The following is a 21,601-nucleotide window of genomic DNA, read 5'->3' as shown; positions in this document are numbered from 1 at the left end:
TGCTGCACGATGTGTTGTGGAAGTCATGTTGTGGGGGATGGATCATGAGGGTATGCTATGGAGGATATAGCATGGGAATGTGCCATGAGGGTACACTGTGGGGGGTTTTGCTGTGGGGGGTATCATGGTAGGTGTGGTGGGTGGTGCTGTGAGAGTGTGTCTTGGGTTGCAGTGGGCATGTTGTGGGGTTGTGCTGTGGAGATATGTCCTGAGTGAGCTGTGGGGCTCCCTCGAGGGCTCCCCACCAGCCCAGAGAATGCCATTCTTGCCCACTGGACCTGCCTAATCCCCACAATAGTAAGTGCATGCCCCAGGAACCCCACCCTCACTCTACTCCGAGCCTTAACATTCTCTGGTCTCAGGGTAGCCAGTGGACATCACAGGTGGCATGTTTGGGGGTTCTGCTGGTTGGAGGAGCTCAGGAAGCACCCCTCTCTGTAGTACAGCTCAGGTAGTAGCTGCAGGTCACATCTAACACAGCTTCTGCAGGGATCCTTTCCCAGAGTTCACTGCCCAGCTAACCAACCCTGGGACTCCCCAAGATACAGCACAAGTGAAAGGAAGGAAATACCTTGGCATTCTCCCCTGCAGTGGGGCCTGGCACTGAGGAGTCTAGGCTCAGAGTCCGCTCTCCCAGTGCAGCAGCTTCTCTTAAGGGCACACCCTCGCACCCCCAGCTCATCGCTCCAAGCCTCTGGCCTATTTGACTTCTGTGAAGGCCTATTTGACCCTAGCAAGACCTGGGGTGGCAGAAACTCAAGAGCTCAGACATGCAGATGAAGTACTTGTTTGTTTGGAATGTATGCATCAATTCCCCCCCAAACTTTTTTATGAGAGATTTTCAAACATGCAGCAAAGTCACAAGAATTTTAAAGTGAACATCTGGAATATCACCACCTAGATTCTACCGTTAATATTTTATTGTTTGTTTTATCATATATCTACCCCTCTATCCATTTGGCAATCCAGCTTATTTTTTTGATGCCTTTCAAAATAAGTCGCAGACAGCAGCATACTTATTTCTAAACACTTCAGCATGCATATTTTTAATCAGAGTTCAGTATTTGTTTAGCATTTTTTCCTTTCTTTGAACATACAATGGAATGCACAGATCTTGAGGGCACCATTCCATGAATTTTAACAAATACATGCACCATGTAACTCCTACCCCATCAACATATAAAACATCTCCCTCGCCCTGAACATCCCCTTGTGTCCCGTCCCACTCAATCCCCCATTCCCCTCCCTCAAGCAGCCACCATTCTAAGTTTTTCCACCATAGACACATTTTGCCTCTTTTAGAACTTTAAATATAAATAGAATCACACTGTGTGGTCTTCTGTGTCTGTTTTACTCAGCACAACGTTTCTGAGCTTCACTCACGTTGTTCTATGTGTCAGCAGTTTGTTCCTTTTCATTGCTGAATGGTGTTCCATTATTTGGCTATACCACAGTTTATCTGTTCTCCTATTGATGAATTACTTTTTTGTAAATAAAGATGATCATTGAGTCGAGGTTATTCCGTAATATGGTTGCTCTCACCTGCATTTGGACCTGTTTATCTTGCTAAGCAGACCGGGGTGCTCAAAGCTAGCACAGCTCATGAGAGTGCTTGAAGAACATAAATAGTGCATTTTATCACCTTTACGACAGAAAGAAGATCAAAAAGCACAGTTTTAGAGCAGAGACTCCCCAGGTGTGATGGAATGCAAGATGATTTCAGGTGAGAACTTAAAAATGTCAAAAGAGAATATATTTATTACAACGATGCCCCATTTATGGCCTGTGAAACTAGTTTTCCTACACGCAAAGGATGCATGGTTTGCTTTTTAAGTGCATCTGTTTATATAACAAAAAACTGATTTAAAGAAAAATATTAAATAAATATATGGGGGGAGTAAAGAAAAAAACCTCATGAGGCTTGGGGCATGCAGATTGTGAGGTGTGGGAAACATTCTTGAGCAATGGTTGTCAATCCTAGATGCACATTAGAACCACCTGGGGAGCTTTAAAAATACCCCTGCCTAAGTGCCACAACCCAAGCCTTTCATGTAATTGGTCAAGGTACATCCAGTCAACCATAGTTTTTAAAAGCTCCCCAGGTGATTCTAGTGTGCAACGAGGGATGAGAAACAGTTTAGAAAGTAGTAATTTTCAAAGATCAGCAGTATCAGTATCACCTGGGTGCTTCTAGAAATGTACGTTTTTGGATCCCACTCCAGACCTTTGCCATTAGAAATCAGGTCTGGGGCCCAGCAACGTGGGTCTTAACTAGTCCTCTTGGTGGTTCTAATTCTTGAAGTTTGAGACCCATTGTCTAGGGGTAGGTGGGACAAGTCCAAAAGGCCACTGCTGCCTCCCAAGACGAAGGTCTCCACCATGGTGCCAATCCAGCCAGTGTCAACTAGGTCTGCCTGGTTCAGCTCCTGAGAAGCTCCTCTCCTCCTGAGGACAGAGAGGGTAGGTGGGAGCCGAGTGGTGAGCAGCTGCTGGCCAGTGACCAAAGGGATGATATCCTATGGTCCATTGGGAATTAGCCTCAATACACAGACCAGTTAATCAGCCCTCAGAAAATCGAGTGTTGACTATAATTTTATTTTCACCATGATTTTTGATTAACAGTGACCTCCTTCCACTCCATTACCCTTCTTAATTGAGAATTGACTACACAGTTAAAATGAATGTTTCATCCACTAACAGAGCTGTACCAGATTCATCTTAAAGTCCCTCACAGCTCAAGAAAATGTGATGAGTCTGCATATATATTGATCTTATACAATTCATTTCACCAAAAATTTATGAAATTACCAGTAAGGTCACCTGTTAAGCATTCATGTCCAAAGGCTTATAGGAAAGAAATGGAAGTTTTATCTGAAGGATAACATTGTATTTAGAGAGCTAAATCAGAAATTGTGCAAAACCTGGCCTCCTGATTTGCAGTGATTTCTCTACTAAAAGATAACACAGTTCTTCAAATTTGGTAAAGTCTTTGGAAATATTGTTACCTTACAGTTAGAGAGAAGATAAGGTAACAACAAACACTCCAAAGGCTGCTTCTTTTTACCAGCTGGCTATTTTGATAAGGAAAAATACAAAGTAAGAGGGGACTAAGGGGAGATTAAGAAATCTGATTATCTGTTTCAATGCTAAGTTTGAAAAATGAACTTTCATATAACACCAAAAAAGATTAGAATTTGCTAAAGAAAACATGCTGGGGAATCTAAAGTAATATATGCAATGCCTGTTAAGTAGTATGTACCCTGAGATATTTCACAAAACATCATCATCCTTTTTTCTGTACCATAATGTAGTAAAGGAATAATGTCACCATGGAGGAAAAACCCACCCACCTCTTTGTGGAAAGACAGGTGCAAACCACAAGGAATCTTGCAATGATTTTAGGTGTCGTAAAAGACTCAGCCAACTGTTTCTTACTTACCCGACTGCAGATTGACTATAAAGAGCTCAACAAAAGCACCTGTGCAACAGGGTGAACTCAGAATCAGGTCTGGTGATAAGACTTTCTTGGAGCCTGTTCCCAAGATCTGCCCTATTAAGGGCAAGGCACCTAATGTAGGACAGTGTCTAGTTCAGCTTAAGACTGAGTATATCCTAGTACTTAGTGAATGACTTAAACTTTTTTTTAAGCTGGCTGCTGTGGCTCATGCCTGTAATTCCAGCACTCTGGGAGGCTGAGGTGGGTGGATCACTTGAGGTCAGGGATTCAAGACCAGCCTGGCCAACATGGTGAAACCCTGTCTCTACAAGAAATACAAAAAATTAGCCAGGCCTAGTGGTGCATGCCTGTAATCCCAGCTACTTGGGAAGCTGAGGCAGGAGAATCACTTGAACCTGGAGGCTGAGGTTGCAGTGAGCCGAGACAGCACTCCAGCCTGGGCAACAGAGTGAGGTTCCATTACAAAAATAAAATAAAAAAAAAACAACACATTTTATTATGCAAAATTGCAAACATATAGAAAAGTCGAAGGCTGGGTGTAGGGGCTCATACCTGTACGCCCAGCACTTTGGGAGGCTGAAGTGTAAGGATCACTTGTAGCCAGGAGTTTGAGACAAGTCTGCCTAACAGCAAAACCTATCTCTATAAGAAATTAAAAAAAATCTTAGCCAGGTGTGTTGGTGTGTGCCTGTAGTCCTAGCTACAGGGAGTTCCAGGGAGAGGATCACTGGAGCCCCGGAGTTCAAGATTATAGTGAGCTATGACTGTGTCACTGCATTCAGCTGGGCAGTAGAGTGAGACCCTGTCTCTAAAAAGAAAAATTGGCAACAATAACAGTATAAGGAACTGCCACACAGAGGTCCCCCCCAAATTATTGACATACTTCTATATTTACTTCACCTTCCCCCCTTAAGTATATGAAGACACATCATAAACACCATGATATTTTACCTGTAAATACTTCAAAAATAAAGGGCACGTTCTGAAATAAGGACAGCATCTTACTTTTCCATAATATGATCACACCTGAAAAAACTAATAATTAACAAAAGTTCCTCGGTATGACCTACTAGCAATCCAAACATCAGTGTATGTTTTTTGGAAAAAGAAAACACAGACATAGTTGTGGTGACTCCAAATGGTAGAAGTGAATGTCCCTGCAAAGTCCTCAAGAAGCAAAGCCCTCATCTGGGGGCTCCATCATTTCCACAAGTGTACCAGAATGGGAAGTGGCACTTCCTCTAGTGGGGGCCTCCTCCTGGAGATACGGGGGGCTCTCATTCCCACAGGCTCACAGTATCCAGACACAACTCTCCCAGGCCTCCTTCCAGTAGCCAGTGAATGCCAGTTGTCTCTCTTCTCTCATTAGGGTGATGGTCAGGCAGAAGCTCAGGGGGTCAAAGAGAGGCCTACATCCTACCAAATCCTAAAGGTGGGCTCCTAGCTCCTGCTTCCTCTGATGTACGGTGGTGCTGCTGGAGATGGAAGTGCTGAAGAATTGGAGGAGGAAGGCCTTGCTGACTCTAGGAGCAGAGAGGTTCTCCAAGGGTGCCTTTGGCCACCCATTGGGCCTTCTGGTATCTCTTATTGGCCTCTTAGTAGTCCTGTGCCTTACCACAGAGGCACAGACTTTGGTTCTTCAGACACCTGTCCATCAGCTACTCTCCCTTTGCTCTCTTTTAATGACCCCCCCATCAATATTCCTATTTATTAAGCATCTATTATGTTCCAGGATCTTTGCTGGGTAATTTTCAGACATGATTTCCTTGATTATATATGCCAGGCTTTTGAGGGAGGCATGGTTACTACCCTTCACAGGTGTATTCGTTTCCTACGGCTGTTGTAACTAATTGCCCCAAGCTCAGTGTTTCATCTGCAACCTTAATGCCCCCAAAGCACAGAACCTAACACATTCACAGGTCCTGGGAATTAGGATGTAGACATTTGGACGGCCATTATTCTGCCTACCTAGACTGCGCTCAGAGAAGCAATGGTGCTTACTCAAAGTCACACAGCTATTATGCAGTACTAGACTCCAAAGTCAGATTCCGGGATCCCAAACCTAGCTCTGCTCCTGCTACTTCACTGTGTGAATTTGGGCCACGTAACGCCTCAGACCTCAGCTTCCTCACCTGTGAAACATAAAGGTAGTCTAAATACTCTCTAAGATGCCCTCCAGCAGCTGGTTCATGACCCTCTGAGCACCTGGGCTTTCTTCTAACTACACACATGACTTGAAGTCAGGACCCTACCGAGCCCTCACCTGATCTGTCCGCACTGACCCTGGCTCAAGTACTGCCCCTGAGAGGGGGAGATGTAGACTTCTGGTCGCAGCGCAGACTTCATTCTCTCCCTGGCTGGAATTTTCTGAGGCCTTTGGTCTGGGAAGCTTGGAAACATGGATTTAAGGGCACTTAACTGTGTTCACCCCAGCACCCTCCAAGCATACCACACCAATCTAAAGTCAACTACTGTGTTTCCCCGCAGTTCCCAGCTTAGAGGGAAGTAAGGATTAAGGGCTCTTTGTGCAGTGAAAAGTAAAGCAGAAGGTGAGAAAATCAGACAGTAAACACAGAGACGTGAAGGCTTGTTTGCTGAGAGTTCCCAAACCAAAAATGTTTTTAATGCGCTTTTTAAAAGCACTTCATATTACAGGAGATATCAAACATATGAAAGTAGAGAGATTAACACCGGAACCCTTCCTTAACTCTCAGGTCTAGCATCCCCAGGTTAGATACTCTTCTCAGTCTAAAATTCCAATTTTGAATCACCATCCACAGTGGGCAGCTTTATTGTGTGGTCCTGCAGCACCTTTGTTTTCAAAACTGCTAGACTACGATTCCTCATGATTCTGAAAGGTCTGTCAATCAAGATGACCAGAAAACTTCAACTTTCTGTGAGAAATGAGTGGTCCAGGAGAAAAATATATGATTCCTGAAGAACAAATCCAGTCCTCTTTCAATAGGGATACTGGAAAAAAATAGCGCCTTCTGAGATAAGGGGCTATAAACTCCACATAAGCCTGGAACTGCCATCTTCCCACCTTAAAGAATGAAGCCAATTCAGCGGTAATAAGAGCTGAAAGAGAAGGTGAGATTCCTAGCACCATCATCTATATGATAACCTGGACCCAGCTGTGCTTGATTCCCCAGAAGTTTTCCATTCTGTTAGCCATATGCCTAATTTTGCTTAATTTAGTTTCAGTGAAGTTTTTCTTTCTTACAATAGAAAGAATCTTGAATACAAGCCATCCTAGAAAGCCTTCTTTAAAGCAACAAGCACAACTGTCAGTCTTTCTTGTGAAAATTAGAGTTTTGCCTCCTAAATTTAACAAAAAAATTTATATTCCTTAAAGAATAAGTTTCTTAGCAAAACAATATAAGTCTGAGATTTAAGAATACTTCCTTGACAAGAGAGAACTCTCTCTTGCTGGATTTTTATCAGGACAGCAATTCTTCAATGATACTTTAGTACTACTATGTGATGAGTACCACCTGCACCCTCCCCCACAATAAACTCCTGTTGGTGCTATTTTTGAACAGGATAAACTGTCAGGGAGTAGTTCTGGGCTGACCTGGGAGACTACACAGAAACTAGGCTTTGGGCTTGAGTCTTCTGGGATGCACCCTGTACACGAAGCCAGGCAAAACAGGGTAGAACCAGATTCCAGTTTTAGTGACAGGTTGAGGAAGAAACCACACAGGCCTTAAGTGGTACCTGCCACTAAGAAATGCAGTTACAGATGCAATGAGAGGAGGTGAAACACAGGTCCCCCCAGACACCTGTACTCATTCGCCCTCCTCCCTCCTTCTTCCCTCCTTGGCACAGACCTCCTCGGCAAAGTGTAAACACAGAGCGCCCTGTGCTAGGCAGTATGGAAATAAGTTACAGTGGCCACAGTCCATAATCCCTAGGAGCCATGGTCTGGTGAAAGGAGACATGGTAAGTGCCATCATGGAATGAGGTGTAAGGCACTGTGGGAAGATGACCATGTTGGCTTGAGCTCTTGAGGAAGGCTTCCTAATTCTCTCCCATCAAAGATGGCATATTAACTGCAGTGTAGTCTGTAATGGTAAAAGATTGGAAACAGCTCAGTGCCTACCCACAGAAAACTAGTTTAGTGATCTCAAGTAAAGCTCACAATAGAATACTTCTCATTTGTAATAGGAGGAAGAGAGGGAGAGAGTGAGAGGAGGGGAGGGAGAGAGGGAGAGGGAGAGAAGGAGAAAGCAAGGGGGAAGACAGAGAGAGAGAGTGAGACCTTTCGGTACTAAGTCATCTCCAGAATTATTTTAAGTGAAAAAAAGCAAAATGTAGAACAGTGAGTATGAAATACTGTTTTATAAAAAGGGTGAAATATCAAAATACCTATAAACTCTGAAAGCATATAAAAACATAGCAGTGATTGTCTATGGGGAGGCAGAGGTAGAAGGAATGAGATGAGAGGGGATATTTTCATTGAATATATTCATATTTACTTTTCTTAACTTTTGAATCATATAAATATGTTACCTATCAAAAAATTTAATAAGCAAAACAGAAAGCTTCTGTGGCATTCCAGGTGTTTCTCAGAGGAGTAGTCAGACATGTCGGAGGCCTATGGCAGGAGGTATTTTCCAACCCAGGCACAACAGCACGCACTATCCACATGCTCAACAATGTTGGACAGTGACATGCCTCCCACAGACAGGTGGGTCTATTCTGCCCCCCTGAAGATGGGCAGGCCAGAAAATAGGGCAAAAGCGATACTATGAGACTTTTGAGAGTAAACGGTAAGAGGTGACTAAGCTTCCACCTGGTCCTCCAGGGATACCTGTTTTTTTTTTGTTTTTGTTTTTGTTTTTTCCAGAGTCTCCTTCTGTTGCCCAGGCTGGAGTACAGTAGCATGACTTTGGCTCACTGCAACCTCTGCTTCCTGGGTTCAGGAGATCCTCCTGCCTCAGCCTCTGGAGTAGCTGGGACTACAGGTGCATGCCATCATGCCCAACTAATTTTTTTTGTATTTTTAGGTAGAGATGGGGTTTCACCATGTTGGCCATGATGGTCTCAATCTCTTGACCTCATGATCCACCTGCCTCGGCCTCCCAAGGATACCTGTTCTTAGGACCCAGCTGCCATGCTGTGCGGAAATCTAGGCCACCTGACGTGGCATTCCAGCATCCAAGAGGAGGCTCCAGCTGCCAGCCACTGAGTGAGAAAGCCTTTTAATTATTTTATTTTGTGTTAATACATAATAATCGTACGTATTACGGGGTAACTTGTGATATTTTGCTAGATGCATGCAATGTGTATTGATTAGGAAATCCATAACCTCAAACGTTTATCATTTCTTTGTGTTGGGAACATTCCTAATCTTCTCTTCCTACAATTGAAAAATCTATGATAAATTACTGTTAACTATTGTCACCCTACTGTGCTATCAAGCACTAGAACTTACTCCTTCTAACTGTACGTCTGTAACCATTAACCAACCTCCCTTTACTGTGACCGCCTCACCCCTCCCTGACCCTTGCTACCCTCTGGTTACCATCATTTTACTCTGCCTTCATGAGATCAACTCTTTTAGCTCCCACATGAGTGAGAACATGAAATATTTGTCTTTCTGTGCCTGGCTTATTTCACTTAACATAATGTCCAGTTCCATCTGTGTTGCTGCAAATGACAGAATTTCATTCTTTTTTATGGCTGAGTAATGTATCATTACGTATATAATATCATATTTTCTTTAGTGATTAACAGAATGGTTGGCATGCTGATAGACATTTAGGCTAATTCCAAGTCTTGGCTATTATGAATAGTGTACAATAAACATGGGAGTGCAGATATCTCTCCAATATGCAGATTTCCGTTCTTTTGGGCATATACCCAGCAGCGGGATTGCAGGATCATCTGGTAGGTCCATTTTTAGTTTTCTGAGGAACCCCCATACTGCTCTTCATAATGGTTGTACTGTTATTTAATACACCCCCATCAATGATGTAGTAGCGTTCCCCTTTCTTTTCATCCTTGCCAGCATTTGCTATTTTTTGTCTTTTTGATAATAGCCATTTTAAGTGGAGTGAGATGATGTCTCATTGTGGTTTTGATTTGCATTTCCCTGATGTTAGTGATGCTGAGCATTTTTCATATGTCTGCCGGCCATTCGTGTGTCTTCTTTTGTGAAATGTCTTTTGGATCTTTTACACATTCTAAAAAATCAAGATATTTGGGTTTTTTTTTTTTTTTTTTTGCTATTGTGTTGAGTTCTTTATGTAGGCTTGTTATTAATTCCCTGTCATATGGACAGTTTGCAAATACCTTCTCCCATTCTGTAGGTTTCTCTTGAGTGAGGAAGCCTTTGGAGTAGCTCTAGCCTCAACCACCATCTAACTGCCTCTGAATGAGACCCAGAGTGAGAACTGCCTGGTTGAGCCCAGTCAACCCCCAGAACTGTGAAAGACAATACACTTATTGTTTTGTTTTAAGTCCCTAAATTTTAAGCCATAGTTCTTGGTTTGTGTGCTTGTCTTACACTTGATTTTCCAAGACAGAAGCTTTCTGACAAGCTCATAATGGTGTACGTATGACTTCAAGGAGGTAGCAGAAACAATCTGAGAGGGGGCAAGTATTTAGTTGGCCTTGTGAAAGAAGAAATAGTCTAGAACAAACAAAACATGTTGACTCCAGATGCCTATAGGAGCCACATGAGGAAGCATTCAACAGGCTGCTGGGTTATAAAGAGAGGATGTGACAGAGATAAGGATATGGGAGGTATCTATACAAAGGTGATGGTTAAAAACCAGGTGTGTGAATGAAATCATCCAGATGTAATGCATATACAAGAGGAACCCAAGGGAAGAACCTCGGGGATGCCCACTAAAGATGCCAGCAGAGGAAAGGGAGCAGGTAGAGAAGTCAAAGAAGAAACAATGAGGGAGGAGAGAAGACAGTCCAAGAAAGAACAGCTCAAAAGGTGGGGCACAGTTCTGAGGTATCACCTGTTGCACTGAAAATATGGACAGAGAAAGCCTGTAAGATTTGGTAATGTAAAGGTTGCTAGTCATCTATAGCAGAGCAGTCTTCCTGAAGAGGTGTGTGGTGGGGGAGATCTCTCAATGCATTTCCATTTATACAAATGACTTCAAACAAACTTTATAAGAGAGAGAATAGCCAATAATTTGGGGCTTCCTGTTTTATATTCTTAGCAACATTAAAGAAAACGAAGAAAGAAAACCAAAATGCACATGATAGAAGGAAAAAAGGAAGGGAGACAATCAGTCATTGACAAATAGAATGCCCACACTCTGCATAACAGAGAGGTGGCTAAAAAGGCACTAGGTGAACAAACTAGCTGCCTCTTGAATTCATCTTTTAAAAAATTTTTTTTGGAAGGGAAACTATAACTTTTTTTGTTGACCATTCCCAGAAATGGCAGGGACAAGTACAAAGATACCTAAGAGCATGGAGAGTCCATAGACTTCATCCAGTGACCTAATTCTGATGAACTGTAGCAGCTGGCTGCATAGAGAACTTTGTAGAAGAGAATTCAGGCTTGGGTATCAGTCACTGATGTCTGCCATCTGCACACGGCATGGAAAAATACATACACACCAGGTATTTGTCATCTCAGTCTTTAAGAAATGCATCTTGGACCATAACTTAAAGGGAAATGGCTTCATTTATCTAAAACACTAAGATCTTGAATTCTTTCTATACAAATTCTAAAATGCCTAGAACTCAAAGCACATGAACTTTAACCATTAAATCCTGTAGAACTTACTACATGATTTACAATTTTAAATCATTTCTTGGAGTATGGCCTTCATTTGTAGTGACAAATATTCCAACAGACTTAATAAATACATAGAGAATGTTTCTAGAATCTGTACTATGTCCCCACATTTCTGCTGCTATTTCTCTTCTATGTATAGCAGAGAAAATCATATAAAATGGACTGGGGCACCAGTTGCAGTGGCTCATGCCTATAATCCCAGCACTTTGGGAGGATAAGGCAGGTGGATCACTTGAGCCTTGGAGTTCAAGACCAGCCTGAGCAACATGGTGAAACCCCATCTCTACAAAATACAAAATAATTAGCCAGGTGTGGTAGTGCATGCCTGTAGTACCAGCTACTCATGGGGCTGAGATGGGAGGATTCCTTGAACCTGAAAGCCGGAGGCTGAAATGAGCACCAAGATTGTGCCACTGCACTCCAGCCTAGGCAGAAGAGTGAGACCCTGTCTCAGGGAAAAAAAAAAATAGAATTGGGAGCCACAAAACTATAGAGTGAATTAAGGTGAAATGTCAGCACAACCATATAGTATGCCTCATTTGTGAATAGATATTTTGATGAAGAGCTACTACGTCTTTAATTGAAGATGAAGTATTTCTATATAAAGGCAATGACTACAAAATGTATATCATAGCACCTAAAGCCGTAACTACAGAAAATTTCTGCCATCCTCTTGAATTAGTGAGTACAGTGAGTAAATCCAACATTAATATTAAAACAGGGCACTGGAGATTTAATTATGGGTTGATACAAAAATAAGGTTAAATATTTTCTCTTAATGAAATTTTCTCTTAAAATCATCTCAATCTACTAGAAAAATAACAGGAGTAATCAAGCTACAAGGGAGGAGAAAACATTGCCACAATAAAGACAAACCTTACACACTCAGGCCTTCTTTTAAAGTGTTGGGTCTTAAACTGTACAGTTGCAGAAAACTAGCATTTTGCCACTAAAATCAAATTTTGGTAGTCTAATCCAATTCACTAGGAAGAAATATGGTAAAGTTTTTCTTATTTAAAGTTTTCCATTCATGATTTTTTTCTCAAGCTTTTGGGGTTGGGTATACTTAATGCAGTCTTCAATGTGGTGTAACTGGGTGTGATTTATCAGGGAATTGTGAACTTGGTTATCTTCAGTTTAGTACACTGGTAATATTCATGGTGTTAAAGGGAAGAAGGGTGCAGCAGACACTGTCAGTGCCATGCCCTGAGCCCCAGGCCTCATCATCTTAGAGCAAGCCAGCCTGACTTCCATTGACAGCATCTCCATCTCTTTGCCTGAGTGTTTTACCTGGTGACTGGAACCTGCCAGAAGAACCCAAGACTTAACTTCCCCTAAGGAACAATGCTAAACCAATGAGTGACAGGAATGGTATGCATATACCCAGCTCCAGACCCATGAGGGGATAACTCTGAGATGGTTCTACACTGGCTCTGGAGATCCCCAGCAGGAGTAAAGTCCAGCTGCTCCTGCGGGTCATCTATTTGATGGTACACTTCCCTGGCTCATTTCCCTACTTTTCGCTAGTGCTTGCTGGGGTCCACTCCCAAATAAACTACTCAGACTCAAGTCCTTGTCTTGTGTCATGATTTCCCAATATTTAGCCAACTGAATGAGTTTAATTTAGAACATACCATTGGCCATGTACTAGGCTTTTGCCAGCATTAGGTAACAAAGAATACACGGATAGAGGGCCATCACAATGAGAGACTTATTACTCTGGTAATAAGGTCTACATCTGAGACTGGTGGGGGTTGGAGATGTATTTTGTCAGTTGCTGACTATCTGTGTTGGGCTGGGGGAAGAGTTTGCCGAAACATCACCAATAAGGCCTCTGAAGGTTACAATTCCAAATCCCCCCTTCCTCCCACACTACTGGGGACTGGGAGAGGCAGTGGCCTTCTTTAACTTAAAAACCCTGGGAATCCAAGTGTACAGGGCCAGGGTGAGCACATCTGCCAGTCATTCTGTCATGAACCCAGAGCATATCCTGGACTGAAAACATGGAAGTACGGAGCCAAGTCTGGCTTTAACATTTTTCTTGATTGGATGATTTAATTCAGGCTAAGACCACAAAGATAATGCCCCTGAAACTGCAAACTGAAGAAAGACCATTATTTAACTTGGCTGATTTTAAGATTTTAAAAAAGCTATAGGAATAATAAAACAATATAGAAAGCTTGATGTATGAAAAAGGTTATCAATAATTCCTCTGTTCATATGTAACTCCGGTCCCTTAGAGGGTTCTCTTGAAGACTGTTTTCCTAAATACGTCTGTAACGTAATGGTGTTCTGGTTCCCAGAACAGGTTAAGGTTTCCTATGTGACTAATCTTCATATTTTTAAGTACTACATAATATTCCATCAGCCTGGTGTTCTCTAATTTGTTCTCTTCCTATATTGTATATTCAGGTCACTTTTAAGTTTTTATCATTATAAATAATGATGCAGAGAGCATTTTTAGACAGTGGCTCTTTCTACTTTCCAGATTACTTTCTTAAAGCAGAATCCCAGAAGACACCAAAAGGTAGCAGCATTTCAGTGACAGCTGAAACAGGCAGCTCCTCTACTTTTATCATCGATGGTCCTTTGATTACTTGCAAAACACAACATGAGTAACAGACAGTGCATCCTTTCTCTCACACACAAAAAAACATTAAGACAAGAATGATCAACAGCATCATATAAGTTACACAGAAGAAGGCCAGATGGGGAAATGAAAAGCAAAGCAGTCTTTGATACTAAGTTTAAGGCTTGTGCAATAAACCTATTACTGATCTTTCAAATGAACATCTGAAAGTGAGTAATAATTTCAAGTTAGACTCCTACATACTAATTCATGTAACAGGCATTCTGTCCTAATGATCACTGGCTCACAGAGAAACTTCCAGCCTTCTAAATGTTTCTCTTTATCTGACCCGGTATGATTCCCTCACTGACACTGACATTCATTCACTCCCATCTGCCACTTAGTGAGCCCAAATTCAGGTTGGTTTGCATCCCATGTTTTCATCATTCTTTTCCTTTCTGGTTGTAAACCTTTCAATGAGCAGCCTGGGTGATAGCAGAGCTGCTGATGACAGTGGTTAGGAGGGAATTAGGCTGAGCCATGCTTGTCAGCCTTGCTCCATACTCTCCTCTTTCCAGGACACTGTGACAAGGGGGAAGGACCAGAATCAAGGCTCTAACCCCTACACACCTGCCTTGAATATGCTAACTCTGCTTCTGCAAGGCAGTTCCAACCTCCTCCCTGGGCTGTGTCCTGCCTTGACACTTCATTTTTATAAGAGAAAGCAGAGAAAGGGGGGCATGCTGATTGAAGGGGGAAGGCAGGAAGAAGATTGGCTCTAATTTAAAAAAACGTTCCAGGTTGACTGATGGACACATTTTACTCCTCAAAACCCTTTTCATAAATATCCACCACTTAACATGCACTTTCAAGAGGCATACATACTGTCAACGTGTCAGCCTTTATGACAGGGAGATTTCCAAAATCACTTCTCTTCTCCATGGCTAAGAGCCACACGATTACAATCCTATTATAACTGCATCTTGAGAATATGGCCCTTCCTCACCAGTCTGGGCAAGGCAGTCAAACTCACCCCACTAAGAGTAGCATGGAGGCCTTCTCAATCTCTGTGCAGTGATGCAGCCTTCCCTTGCTGCAGAGAAGATGGCAGCTCATCTCTGGTAATAAGGTCTACATCTGAGACTGGTGGGGGTTGGAGATGTATTTTGTCAGCAGCTCTGGCCAAAGTAACTCTCTAATAATATTCAAGTATGGATAGACAATGTTTCCTGAGGCTGTTTGGATTACCTCCTAATTTGAACAGGACTTTAGTGTGGTTTTCTCCCTGTTCTCAGTGGAAATGAATGCGTTTTGAAGGCAGGCACAGCGCCTATCTGGAGAACTGCTGGTTCCTCACGAGGGACTGTGCTGGCATGGCATGGCTCTGCATGGGTAGAATCGCTGCCAGCTCACCCTGCCACAGCTGCACACAGATGGGTAGGCCCACTTATCTGGACAACAGCAGTCAGTAGTGCCCTTCTTTCCTCTCAGACAGCAGATCACTAGCCCCAACACGATAAAGTCTGTGCTAAAGCCTCAGTCTGCTGTGCCCAGAAGTATCGGAGAAGGAGGAAACAAAGGTTCTCAGGTGGACTCTGTCACTTAGAAGGGAAAGGGCTCCAGTGCCCACGCCACCAGATTTACCCTCAGGTGAGCTGGATCCCTGTCTGCTGCTGCTACCCAAGATGAGACATAGGATGCTGAGAACCAGAGCACCCAACCAGACAACTTGCTAAGAGGCACTACGGAAACTATAAAGGGGTCCCTTCCGCATGCTGCCCTGACACACCAGGCTCCTCCTTCAGGAGAGTTAACCCAGTTTAAAATGTGTTGCTGTGTGTGTCTATGTGCTTAATTCTGTTGTTAAATCTGTCTAATGATGTGTGTGGGCTCCATGAGGGTCAGGACTATGTCATTTTGACTCACTGAATCCCCAGGACATTGCCTGAAGTATTTGTAGAAGAAAGAAAGAGAGGAAGGAATTGGAGAGAGAGAGAGGAGAAAGAGAGAGAAAGAGAGAGAGAGAGAGCGAGAGAGAGAGAGCGAGAGAGAGAGAGCGGGAGATTTATTGAGAGAAAGTGCCAGGCATGGTGCTGAGTACACTCCAGAGCTGTGGAAGTGCTCACGGTCCAGCAGAGGAACAATTCAGGGTGGCACCCACTGGTACTCTGGGAAAGCTGAGGAGTGGATTCAGGAAGGCTTCCCTGCAACAGAGGGTGCCTCTGCAGCTGCCCCAGGGGTTCTGGATTTAGGGGCAGCTCTGGCCAGAGGCAGGGACAGCAGAGAGGCACAGGGATGCAGACCAGGCCTTCACTGGGCAGGAAGCCAGCCCAGACACAGCACTCCTGGGTGGAAAGAGCAGAGAGTTCTGACTTTCAGATGCATGGTCACCCTAATCCCAGGCACTTCCACCCAAAAACCTATTACAGAGCAGCTTAGATTTCCCTGGAGCTGATTTCTCAGATTCTCTCTAGCAATAGAATGCCTTTCTATTCCTAATTCCTAGAGTGGCGCATGGGCCTATGTGTATGTAAGAGACACAATGATGAAGGAATCATGAGTCCACTGTGGTTTGTTAAATACCATCATGCGGAACTGCACAGCTAAACCAATGGGGCAGGAGCTGCCATCCCGAGGCCTGCCCTGCAAAATTGGATCTCTCCATCTTTACTGGGGAACCATGATAAACGAGCAAAGGCAGACACTGGTGAGGACAAGCCACTTTATTTAAGAGCTTCGACAGCCCAAAGTGGTTTAACATAGATGCATGGAAGATTTATTGAGATGATAAAACACCTGAACTTGAAAGGCACATAAATTATAATTTTGCAGTTTTTTTCTTTTTAAAATTTCACATAGTCAAGTGCTTTAAGTAATGAATGAAATGCAAATAAAGCTGATTTCATGTCACACAACCTGTCTGGTTAGTGTCTGCAAAGTGCCTTTGCTTCCAGATGGGACTGAGTTCAGAATCAACGCCACCCATCTGTGCTGCGGCCTTCAGTTTCCTCATCACAGTGGAGCTCATTGGGAAGATTAATAAATATAATAATAAGACAGCCATTATTGACAGGGCACTTACCACACTAGATGATGTACACTGAGGTCAGTGCTTCATATGCTTATCTTGCTTCATGCTCCTAACAGCCCTATGAATTAGGTACAATGATTCTCATTTTAAAGATGCAAAAACAGATTTAGAGCACTTTGGTGATACATGGGAGGTCACACAGGCAATTTTATCTGACTACAAGACTGTGGTGTTCACCACTAAGCTGTGACATACATGAAACTATTTGGCCTCAGCAAATGCTTACATAAATTAGTCATTTTTCCCTACCTTCACATTCCTTTTTTAAACACACACACACACACACACACACACACACACACACACACACACACACACAGAGAGACTGAAGAATCTGCCTCTTGGGTTTATGCTCATTTATTTGTTCATTACTGATTCCTGCCTTTTTGGCCTGGTACTCTGCCGGGTGCAAGGGTTACAAAATTAGACCCCAAAGCTCCCAGGTCAAAGAGCTAGACCCGTCTCCGGCAGTTACTGTGATCAAATGGATGGGTCTGCAAGGAGCAGTGGCAGCCCCCTACAGGGAACCCCCGCTCAGCCATTGGTTAGAGACACATCATCAAAAAGACCATTTTAGACCCTAGTTTCTCCCAGCTTTTGCTATGTTTTCTTTGGCCTGAGTCTACAAAGATATTCAAACTCTGGGGCTTTCTGACAGTGCAGCTGCCAAGGGGGCCCTTTATCATGTAGAACATTCCTCCCTGCTGCCAGGATCTTGCTTTCTGGCAAAACCACTGCAACAGATAATCTAACCCCCTGACTAATCACCCTGCACAGTTCCTCATACTGCCCTTACTCCTCTCCCTCTCCCCCTGCTGCCCTGCCTTGTTTCATCAATTTTTGCCCAGACTAAGGAACGATATCAACAGTTACAGCAGTGGTAACCTCCTACATGTCAGGCACTGCTCTATATATTTTAGGTCCTCAGTAAATCCCCATAATAACCTTCTGAGGTAGACACTACAACTATGCGTATTTTAGTTCATTCAGGAGAAGGAGAGGGTGGGAGTTAATATTTCTTCAGGGCCAACGATATGCCAAACACCTGTTAAGCCTGCACAATCCTCACGACTCACATGGTGAGTAAGCTGCCCAGGGTCATTCACAGAGATGAGAAGTGCCAGGTCTGTGACCCCCAAGCCTGGAGCTTCCCTTCTCATGGGCTGGCACCCTGCCATAGTCTGAGAGAGGAAAATAGAGGCTGCACCATGGGCTGCCCTCTCTCCTCTTCCCTCCAACACCCTCTGTTAACATCTTACCTGTTTTTAACCACTTCACACAAACGGTGCCAGGCTCCTGCGTCATTTGTGTTCCCCTACCCTCTGGGCCTCTCAGTTAGTTTTCATGGAGCAATTCCTTTGTCTACACCAATGGTGCAAAAAGAGCCAAATAAGAAATTGGGATCATTTGAGCTGATAACACAGTAAGCAGCTGACAGGTATTTCCTGAAACCTAAAGTGCTCTCCCAAATCCATAGGGTCTCAAGGTCTGACATGTCCTCAGCAAGGTACCAGCATAGTTGCGCTTCTGGGAAGTCTTCTGTCCAATTTTAGGGGGTGACACTGAAAGCTGGGAACCACCAGTGAAATTCAGGAAGTAATTGATTCTCAGTGGAGCTGTGTGAACCAATCCTTCAGGGCCTCCTCCAGCTGGTGGCTTTCTGAGAAATGTGCACCTGGTCAAAGGCAAAGATGATTTCCCCTGCAAGGCCAGAGGGTCAGACCCCTTCCTCTGGGCTCTGCTAGGCTAAAACTGTCACTATTTCACCTAGCCCACCTGACCTGGGCTCCAGGAGGGCAGGGCCCCTTTCTGATTTCTCTCTGAATCCTCAGAGCCAGGGTAAAGTGGACTCCAGTTAAATATTTCAAGAATGAACAACGAAACCAGTCATCATTTTAGAGAACAGGCTGTTTGAGAGATTCTATTTAGAACCCCTTATTTGATAGAGGAGGAAACAGGACTCAAGGAGAGGGGAAGTGAGTTTGCTGAGAGGCAGGCACACTGTGTTTAGTACAGAACAATATCCAGCCTTGGATGTTTAATGTAGAGTAACATCCAGCACCCATCACGCAGTGCTAAGTCATTTACATTCACCGTTTCCATTCTGAATGGGTAGGAGCAGTCCCGTTTTAGAGAGGAGGAAGTTAAGGTAAAGGAACTTGCCATCCCCCCAGCTCTCTGCAGGCCAGCCCCACCAACCCTCCTTTCCTCAAACAAGCCACATTCTCTTCCAACAAAATAAGTTTGCTCTGTTGTTTTCTGCCCCCGAATTGTCTAAAGTTTTAATCCCAGCAGGCTTTGTAGCTGGGGGCCCTAATAAAAGCTCTCCAGCACCCTATACTTTCCATCATCATAGCTCTGACCACAGTTTTAACGCTCACACTTGTTTGCATATATCTCTATTTGGTGTCTGTCTTCCCTACTGGACTGGGAGCTGCATGAGGGAGGACACCACGTCCATTGGCCCGCCGCTGTAACCCCAGCAATTAGACCAGCAGCGGGCACTGACTGGCACACGTTAAGTACTTGTTAGAAACTGTGCATATATATATATATATATATATATATATATATATATATATCTTTTTTTTTTTTGAGACGGAGTTTCGCTCTTGTTACCCAGGCTGGAGTGCAATGGCGCGATCTCGGCTCACCGCAACCTCCGCCTCCTGGGTTCAGGTAATTCTCCTGCCTCAGCCTCCTGAGTAGCTGGGATTACAGGCACGCGCCACCATGCCCAGCTAATGTTTTGTATTTTTAGAGTGCACGAGTGCTGAAGGTGGGATCCGAACCCATGTCTCCGGGGCCCTGGTCATAGCTAAAGAGGTGCTAGGGGTTAGATTGATACGCTGCTGCGAGAACCGCCGGCGCGCAGAGGCAGCGCGGAGCTGTCGCCCGGTTTGCGCGATCCCGGAAGGCTCCACACTCCGCCGCCACCAGTCGCCCGAGCGGGGGCGCTCAGGACTCCGTCTGGGGCCGGGAGTCACAGGGGCCCGGTCGTTCGGCCGCGAACCAGGTCCTAGCGGGCTGACCAGGGCCCCAGGCTGCGCTTACCTGCTACTCGCAGGGCTCAGCAACGGCGCTCGGCGAGTCTCGGGGAACTGCGGGGGACTACGGGGGACTGAGGGGAACTGGGGGACCTGCTGGGCCTACCCCGGGCTGTTGGTCAGCGAGCTGTCCCGCCCCAGACGTCCGGGAGGCAAAGACACTTGGTCTCGGGGCTCAAGTCTGCCTCCCGCCCGGGCGGCCTCGGGTCTAGCCCGCCTCTGGCCCGTGCTGGGGGCGGGGCCTAAGGAGAGCTTGACCTTGCGCTCCCCTGGCTGCCCAGAGCCGACAGAGTCTGAGGAAAACAGACCTGCGTCCCGCCCCCTCGCTGGGACGGGCCCTACGGAGACCCAGCCCTGGTCCCGCCCCTGGCCCCTAAGCCCCGCCCTCTCCCTCTCCCCGCCCCCGCCCCCAGGCTCCCCATAGCCGAGGCTCTTTTGTGTCCCGTGCGTGTTTGCTTTTTATTTTCGGATTTTGAATTCTGTTTTGTATTTTTATTTAATTTTCTTTTTAAAAGACAAAAAATGCATGAAAGTAACGCCCACTTAATTTTTGCAAAATAAAATTATCTAGATTTGCTTATAATGAAAGCAACAGGCCACCTCTCGCTCCCTCCCATCACAGCTCTTTTTAACAGTTCCTCCGTTTATTTCTTCTGGTGGTGACCTGCTTGTGGGGGGGAAAAAAAAAAAAAGAAGAAGAAAAAGAAGAAGCTTACATAGCGATTTCTTGATTTATCCATTGACTTTCTGCCATGTTATATGAGGATTTACTCTCTTAGCGGCCCCTGCTTCCCTTCTGACAAATTTACACCTCTATTCTCAAGCCCTGCCCTGGTGAACGCCAGACCTCAAAGCAGGGAAGGTTTTCTGGGGCCTGAAGCTTACACGGTTGTGTGGGGAGAGGGTGAGGGAGGGCAGCTTTAGAAAGAGAAGACAGAATTAAGGCTTGCCAGTGAACATTTATTTAGAAAGAGAAAAGAAATCATAACAGAATCCTGAGGGCTTGAAGATTGGGGTCCCTATCCCCTGAGACCTTCTTAGGAAATTTAGGTCCCAAATTTGCTTCCCTAATGCAATCTGGCTTCCTCTGCCCACTGAGAACTCTCCATAAGGCCCCAGGGCTCATGGGAGCCTAGCAGGGAGAGGCCTTGAAGGACAATATTCACTAGATTCTGCCAATAGGGTTTCTTAATGGAATGAATTGGAGTGTGCAGAGAAAAGAGACATCAAGGATGATGTCAAGGTTTTGTGATTGCTGTACACTTAATTTCCAGCGTTTCCTAGACACAGAAACATGTCCTCACCTTAGTATGGAGAGTGTTTTATAAGCCTACCCTCATCACCAGCGCCTCACAGTGCACCCATGAGGCTGGCTGGACGGGTGCACTGTCTACACTTTTAGGAGGCCCATAAATTTGTCCCTTGTGGATCAGCACGGGGGCATGCATCTTGCACCCGGTAAGCACCCAGGTAAAGGGTACTTCCCCACTCAGTCTGAAGACACAGTGCCCATGCCCTCTCGGACCCCTTTTCTCTTACCTGTAGTGTAAAATGTGGCTCCACAAGGTGACCTTGGACAAGTCTCTTTACCTTCCCAAGCCTCAGTTTCCTTTCCTGAAATGGGAGGTAACAACCCCTACCACACTGAGTGTTGGGGAGGATTAAG

At 44.6% G+C, this 21,601-nt stretch overlaps 1 protein-coding gene across 4 annotated transcripts in view; it reads right to left on the bottom strand.

The window, feature by feature from the left end:
• NMNAT3 (nicotinamide nucleotide adenylyltransferase 3) overlaps positions 1-20,257 on the bottom strand; it is a 97,486-nt gene extending 77,229 nt beyond the window's left edge. For 2 of the 4 annotated variants that reach the window (XM_032264900.1, XM_032264907.1), the window contains exon 1: positions 19,943-20,255. The gene's annotated coding sequence lies outside the window, so the exon portion shown is untranslated. Of the gene's footprint in view, positions 1-1,328; positions 3,662-19,942 lie in introns of those variants that run through there. The other 2 variants (XM_032264923.1, XM_032264916.1) reach the window with 2 other exon arrangements.
• Positions 20,258-21,601: the final 1,344 nt, after the last annotated feature.

Source organism: Sapajus apella, unplaced genomic scaffold, assembly GCF_009761245.1.
Source record: "Sapajus apella isolate SASKATOON/1434 unplaced genomic scaffold, GSC_monkey_1.0 scaffold4, whole genome shotgun sequence".
In the NCBI taxonomy this organism is placed as follows: Eukaryota; Metazoa; Chordata; class Mammalia; order Primates; family Cebidae; genus Sapajus; species Sapajus apella.
Note: the sequence above shows the minus strand (reverse complement) of the source record. Positions and strands in the feature narration are given on the sequence as shown.